The 7,507-nt window shown below is 40.1% G+C and overlaps 1 long non-coding RNA gene across 1 annotated transcript; it reads right to left on the minus strand.

Annotated features, from left to right (window-relative positions):
- Window positions 1-388: 388 nt before the first annotated feature.
- LOC138118101 (uncharacterized) lies at window positions 389-4,542 on the minus strand. Its single transcript, XR_011155000.1, has 3 exons — window positions 4,421-4,542; window positions 3,650-3,824; window positions 389-2,619 (listed from the first exon to the last, which is right to left on the minus strand). It is a non-coding gene; the product is annotated as an uncharacterized lncRNA (long non-coding RNA).
- Between the last annotated feature and the right edge of the window lie 2,965 nt (window positions 4,543-7,507).

A 7,507-nucleotide genomic window follows, 5' to 3' on the forward strand; every position in this document is an offset into this window, starting at 1 on the left:
ATAAATGACAAATATGGTGTAAGGCACATTCTCAGAGGAAAAAGCACAGTATAAAGGAAACTGATTATGAGAATGTTTTAAATAAGTACACTGTTCTCAGGATCAAATATTGGAGAGAGCAGTCAAAATTGGTTTTGTTTTTCTCTCTATAATCAATTCAAAGTTAATTGGATTCAGTATGTCATTTTTCCTATTGATTTTTTGTGTTATCATTCCTGTTTGATTGCTGGTTTTCTAGCATGTCCCAGGCTTTTTGGATATTATTTCCTTCATGAGTTTTTTTTGGCTTCTTCCCATTTAGCTGCCTCTAAATTATTTTTTATTTAAAAAAAAAAAGTAATCACAGACACAATGTTTTATCTAACTTTATTAACACATTTAATTCTGCAGAGCACCACAATGGTTACTGGGCATGCAGTAGCCCCTTTCCCTCAAAAGGACCCTCTAGGGTCAAACAAGGTTATGTGGTGAATTCATATGTGTGAACTGTACAGATGAAGGTCACTTTGGCCATCAAAACCATCACAGAAGAATCTTTAATGAACATTCCATTTGCAGGCAAAAAAAGAAACACCTTGTTGGTTGAGGTTTCTCTTGCCTAAACAGATCTTTAAGCACTCAAAAACAGTCTTCAGGAAAGCAGAGTGATGTGCAGATACAAGACTACATGTTCATTCTTCATGTGTCTGGACATCTGAGCCATGGTCTTGTGTACAGATTGTGCATGCTCTGAAATATCTTAAGAGCTATATTGAGTATTAAGGCATAAAATGTATTGGTGTTCTCCTGCTGTCTTGACCACTTGCTGCCCACCTGCCAGCTGCCTTCTGTGGGTTTGCTTGCTGCCGTGGTTTAGAATTTACATTCCAGTCACAGGAAGGACTGGGAACAAGAGAACATGAGGAAACACATCAAGGATACCCCCCCTCCTGTTGTTATGCAAACCCTGATTCCTCTGATACTCCTGTGACAGCTTCTGGATGCTGGGGTCTGCACATTATTAGAATACTTAATATAATCCTAAATGACACTCCAGGAAAGTAAGTTAGTCCCCCTTATTTCCTTGACAATTCTCTAGATTAACACTTGCTGCAGCTGCTATTCCAAAAGTAACTTTCTGGTGAGGTCACTCCGCAAGGGTGACACTTTGTCTTTGTTTGTTGGAAGGTAGCACGGCAAAATCTTGGAAGGTACCTTGGCAATGAGATATTAAAATTATTTTTTGAGTACATTACTTCACTTAAAAATAAAGAGCCTCCAAAACAAACAAACTAAAAATACATACATGGCATTAAGTGGCTTTACAGTCCTGCATATATGCCATCTTATTCTCCTTGCTGTCAGACACTGTGAACAGTGGCAGAAAGTAAAAAGAGCAATGAGCCTTATTGCACAATGCCATGCACAAGACTAAATATTGTATCATCATTTCAGGAATCTTCTTGATGCCTGGATACTTGGTTTATGAGGAAATTAAGTTCCTTTCACATCTACCAAGAAAATCTGGCCTTTTGAGGTTGATCTTCTCAATGGGCACCTTCATCAGCAAGTTTTGGAAAGCATCAGAGCCAGGGTGTGCTTTTTCTGCTGCACTGGCAAGGGCCTGCACATCAGTTCTGTAGTTCCTGACGCTCTGAGACAGACCTCATATGGTGTTAAACCTGCACATCGGTTGCTATTTCCAAAAGTGCCCTGTAGTACCAGGCACCTGAATCACTTCAGCAGCAATGCAGAACTGGTCTTGGACCAGCTTTTGCAAAGAAACCTGAAGCAAGATCCCAAAGAGAAACTGCGTCAGAGAGTTTAGATCCAATTGCATTCAATCATTTTTTCATTCAAGCAGAAAAGTAATGTGCTTCTAATGGAACAATCTTAAAGGGAACACAGAAGCACTGTTTTATCACATAAATAATGAGTAGGACTCTCAAGGTGATTTCATACTGGGAGAAAATGAAATAATAATAAGAAAAAATTGATTGCTTTCAGAAAGCAAAAGTTTTGCATTTGTAGTACTTTCTGCTGTGAACAAAAGGTGAGCATCTTCTCTTTCTAAATCAAAATATAGAAGTATTTTAGAGGCAGTCAGACTAACTTAGGCAATTTTTTGTAGGCTTTTAAATCTAGAATGATGATGACAGGTCAGCGGGAGAGGGGTTAGGTTATGCCAAACAACACCTCCAATAAACTGTGTAAACACAACTTCATGAAGTTTGGTGCCTTAGATGTTCTGCTGATGAGCTATACAATTTGATTCTGTCCATAGCAAAATCTGTCCATGGGAAACAACTTCTGTTAAGCGGTGTGGGAAGCCTTATCTTGTACCATCTGTCCCATGGAGAATAAGCCACACAGTCTTCAGAGAATAGCAGCTGCTGATTGCTTCCTCTTTACATCAGAGAGAAATGAAAACCAAAAGTTTGCATCTTCCCTTCCACCCCATTGCTAATTTATGGTGAGACAGCATCTGCCCTCCAAAGTGTTACCAGGTTGTAACAGATAACATTGCTTGGAAAACTGAAAGGTACTGTGTAGGTTACAGAATGCATATCCCCTGAAATGCTATGTTACTTCAACATTTAACAGGTACTATTGTCTTAATCTGCAGATTCTTCTTGTAATCTGGAGAACAAGAGAAGCAGTCCTTTAGTCTGGGGTACAAATAAATTTATCAGCTATTGCCATACATCTACAGTTTGTCAGTATCCTTTAACCCTTCCTCATTGCCTCTAGTTTGAAGTAATTTTACTTTTACACATCCTCTAAACTTATACTGGCTGCCAATCACAGGGAGCATATATATGCTAAGCTTCTCTATCTTGAGATACAGGGTTTTTTTCCTATACCTGGAGGGACTAGGGGCACTAACTAGTAAAATCTTACTTCTCCAGAAAAAAAGTTCTGCCAAGAAATGCAATCTTGACAGTGTCCGAGACTATACTTAAAAAAATACTTTAAACAGCATAAAATAGTAGTTCTGCAGGTAGATGATGTTCTGTCTCTCTTCGTCCCTTCCCTCACCCTCCTCACCTCCACCCTGTGCACCTGACCAGTGCAACCTCGTATGGCTGAGTGGTGAAAAGCAGCAGCAAAGAGGCTTGATCTCTTGTAACAGCTAATTTCAAACTGGATCAATGCCCTGATCTGCTTTTTCAAGGCACTATGTGAATGGTTGTTTTGGTGCCAGAGCCAGCATGGTGCAAAGGGCAGGAAAACATGGGAAAGGAAAGAAGGTGTGGAAAAGAGGGAGCTGCAGCTTGCAGGAGCATTACCTCCTCATTGGGGTGCTGGGAAAACCATGAATTTAAAACCTAGTCTTGGAAAATGTAGCTAGACTCCATCCAGACTAAGGCAGTTTAAGAGACACTTGGGTTCCCATTTAGTGACAGAATGCCAGATTTTCAGGAAGTGGACAGCTCTTGCTCTAACAATAATAAAAAACTAAATTACTGTTTTCTGCCTGGCTTCTTAAGCCTGTCTCTTTGCAGTATTTGGTCTGCTCTTAGCTGAGTCCTAGATCAATCTCATGGAAAACACAATGTCTTTGACTAGTTCAGTGAGACAGACGATAAAATGAAAGGACATTTATTGGAAAATGTAATATTTCTGTACAAATAAGATGAAAGATAATGAAGCGTATAGATGTTTTTACCTATTGACATGTATTTATCACTGTTGTAACTCAAGAGGGAAGTAAATTTAAGATCTTGCCTTTGTCTAACACATTACTGACTACTCAGGTCTGTTCTGTTTCCAACAGACAGAGACAGAAACCAGGGTTAATGTCCATCATCTGATCCAGAGTAGAAGTTCCAGTAATCTTCTTCCTGGGCAAAAAGAAAATCCCTTTTAAAGTGACTGCAAAAGCTCCAAAGTCAGAAAGATCTAAGAAAGAGTAAATAAAGTAGAAGAGGGCAGCCAACTCACATAGTTTCCATGTCATATTCTCACAGTCTAACATTCTGTTCTCTCCAAGGAGGAAATAACAATATAATGTACAGCCCTGCCACTACTGCTATTAATATCTTGGAATGCATCCAGAAGCACATGGGTACAGGAGAATATGCTGTTCCTAGTAATCACATAAATGTTTAGATGTTTTTCTTTACGAGGCTGAGTCTGGATCTCTTTTGTATGCTGCACTGCATAAGTCCTTATTTTCCAGCTCCTCGAAGGCTGGGCCAGTCAAACTTCTCTTTTTAAAGGCAAGTTGCTGCATAACAGAAGTACTACAAGTTCCAAAACAATGTATGAGCTATTTTAGTGCACTAAAAAAAACAAAACAAACAAAAAAAAAAGTGAGGGAGGATGGAAAGTAAAACAGAAAAGGAAACCAGGGCATAGTGCAAACAATTTTTCCTATTGTTTAGCAGAATATACACAAGAAATTCCCCTAGGAAAGCTGTTGATGATTTAAGATTACCTTAACAAGTTAAAGGTTCTTCTCAGTACACTACTACAAATACTTCACATACTTCTGGTGTCTCTGAAAATTCTTTCCTCAGAGGTTTTGTATGGGCAACTTCCCCAGTGTAGACTGTGTAATGAATGCCTCAATGGCCAGCCAGGGACCTCCCATCCAGATGCAATTGTCCATCATTAGGTACACCTGAGCTCTAGAAGGACACAGGGAAAGGCTGACTTCTTCAAGCTAGAACTGAAGAGTGACCTGCAAGCACAGGCTGTAAATAGGAGGCACTGCTTTACCCATACAGTCTGAAAATTTTCTTCCACCAATTTAAAATTGAAACCTAATGGAAAAAGTAAGAGAAAGCCAGGGGACAAAATGCTAAATCCAGTCCTCAGGTAACATCCAGTCAGCATACAGTTGAATGTAGCTTGTGAGCCTTAGCTTGCCTTCAAGAGCACCCACACCAGTGACACCTGCTCAGCCTGGCTGTGCATTGGCTGTGTCACAAATGGAGCCAGTTCTGCTCCAGCAGGACTGGTTGTCTCAGATAATGTTCACACAGATACTGGTTTGGGTCCTGAAGCAGCAGAGCTGTATGTGAGTGTGGTTTCTGAGGCTTTAGCCCTGCCAAAGCTGTGCTGGTAGGAGTCAGTGCAGTGCCTCCTGCACACATCCATAGCCACGAGGTCATGCTGTGTGGCACCCGTCCCTAGGGAGCTCTCTGGGGACCTGGAACACTGGAACTGCAGTGCAGGCATACCAGTGACAAACCACTTCCGGGAGGAATCTGAACTCCTCCTGGGAGACAAGGTGTCTTTGAGCCTGTAGTAGATGCATTCCACTACCTGAGCAAGCTGTTCTGATGCTTCCTTAGACATTTCTGTCGTAGTGCAGACACACTGTTGAGAACAGCCCCCATAGCCTCCGCTCATTCTACTGGATAACCCCAAGGGTAGTTTGTTTTATCATAAATTCTAGAAATGTATGGAAAGGATACAGCAAAAGCTTTTTTCCTGCTAATATAATTGCTATAGCAAGATACCTAAAAACATAAGGTTTTCTGTTTCAGATATAAGCTTCCCCTCAGCTCCAGCTGTAAAGATATGAACCATTTTGACACTTTGGGTGTCACACAATCATTAAGTGTTCAGAGAGAGAGTGTTCAGAAAGCTCATTTTGCTGTCCAGTGAAGGTTGCATTAAGCATTAATGGGCTGGCAAGATTCTCAAACATGGTTTTGTCTGAAGTAGAGAAGCATATTTGGTTCTGGATAGGAGTCCATAAAGCAGAAGGTACTGTGTTCCTGGTGCTTACCACAAGCAGGTAGAAAGGGGCTGAATTAAACATCTGAATACTCAGCTAGTTGTCAAGGATACCAGTTGGAATGTTCATTTTGACTTGTGGTTCTGTTTTCTAGATTGGTATATTAATTAATTTGTTTCTGATCTAGTTGAATTTACAGTGACTGGACTACTCAGTAAATATGAAACAAGTATTTAATATATTCAAACAAGATGCAAATATATTAATAGATCCATGATCAGTTCATTGTAATTCTGTAGGGAAGGAAAGAGAGGGAGAAAGCATTGCTTCCATGACTGTGGAAAGAGACCTTTTGGATTTGCTATTCCTGACATCTTAATAATTAGAAAGGAATCCAAAAGCAATGCTGCTCAAAAAATGCAGCCATGGAACACACCATGCAGTTTCCTAGCCTCAGTATGTCTTGCTCCATCTTAGGAAGAAAATTGCTTATAATTTATTTATTGAAGAAATAAATTCTTATTATTATTTGTGGACATTTTTAAGTAGGATGAAAATGTCACAGATTTCCTTATCACTCTATTTCTGTTTGTGTGAAAGCAGAGGGTCACCATGGACCTGGGCAGACACAGATGCATGAGGACGGCACAAGGTCAACATTCCTGACAGAACTTACGCAGATCACACGGAGGTGACAGACTGTGAAAGAATTTTGTAGACTACTAGTGCTCACAATAACAGACAAGTCAAATGAATATATGTAATTAAGCCTGAAAAGAACAGTACAAGGTATCAAAAATTTTATTTCCATTTAATAGATTTATTTCATATTCCCAGGAAGCATACTTAAATCTTCTAGGTCATAGCCACTAACATAAATGGTGGGAGAAAAACACAGTCTTGTTTATAAACACTACCCCACTTCAGCAGTTCCCCCTCTCTCAAGAGGAAAAGAGAGCTCAGAACACTCCCAAGGGCAGAGCAGAAAAGACTGAAATGGTAATCTCTGCCAAACTGGCTTGATGAAGAAAATAAAAGGAGAAAACAAAAGAAAAGAAACATTCAAGCAGCAAAGCACTCTTCACACAAAACCCTGAGAACTTGTGCCTCTTTTGACCTGCTGCCATGATTTGGAGGTGGATAAAGAAGAGACATGAACAATTAAAGGAAAGCAGCAAATACTTGTGCCTTATTCAACATACAACCTGTTGCAAACACCCTCAAGTGGCTAGTGCCCTTAGGACCATCTGTTGTTGTTTTTGAAAGCCTGTGGGCATTTCTGTCCACAAAATAACAATGCACACTCAGAGCAAGTCCATAGTCCTTAGTAAAGAGTAGATCTATCATTCTGTCCACCCAGTTTTGAATCCATCTGGGCTGAAGATAAGAAACCTTTTACATTAATTGCTGTTCTAGGACCCTGGATATAGTTAGCTCATCAAGCTGGACCAAAAATTATGGAAACCCAGGAAGCAAGAACTCCAGTCAGCATCAGTGTAGCTAAAACACACAAGGAGAGAATATCAAGTACACTCACTTCATCAGCCACAGCACCAAGCAGACTGTACTTGGACCTAAGATAAGTCTCTTTCAGCTCTGTGACACCAAATGGCTGAAAGTACCATTGGAAAGTGAAAACAGTAAGAGCAGTACTTCTACAGTATCCTAGAAGTCCCCTTAAGAAGATCAAATCTCTAATACAAAGCAGCTGGGATCACTGTGGGTAGGAACTGGTATGAAGATGAACGATTTCTATTAAATATTTTCACTCTGCTGGAAGTGGCCTTCTGCTAGAGAAGCAGGTACTTCAGAGGAGGAGCAATATTTGTGATGAGC

The sequence above is a fragment of the Aphelocoma coerulescens genome, chromosome 1, assembly GCF_041296385.1.
Source record: "Aphelocoma coerulescens isolate FSJ_1873_10779 chromosome 1, UR_Acoe_1.0, whole genome shotgun sequence".
Classification (NCBI taxonomy): domain Eukaryota; kingdom Metazoa; phylum Chordata; class Aves; order Passeriformes; family Corvidae; genus Aphelocoma; species Aphelocoma coerulescens.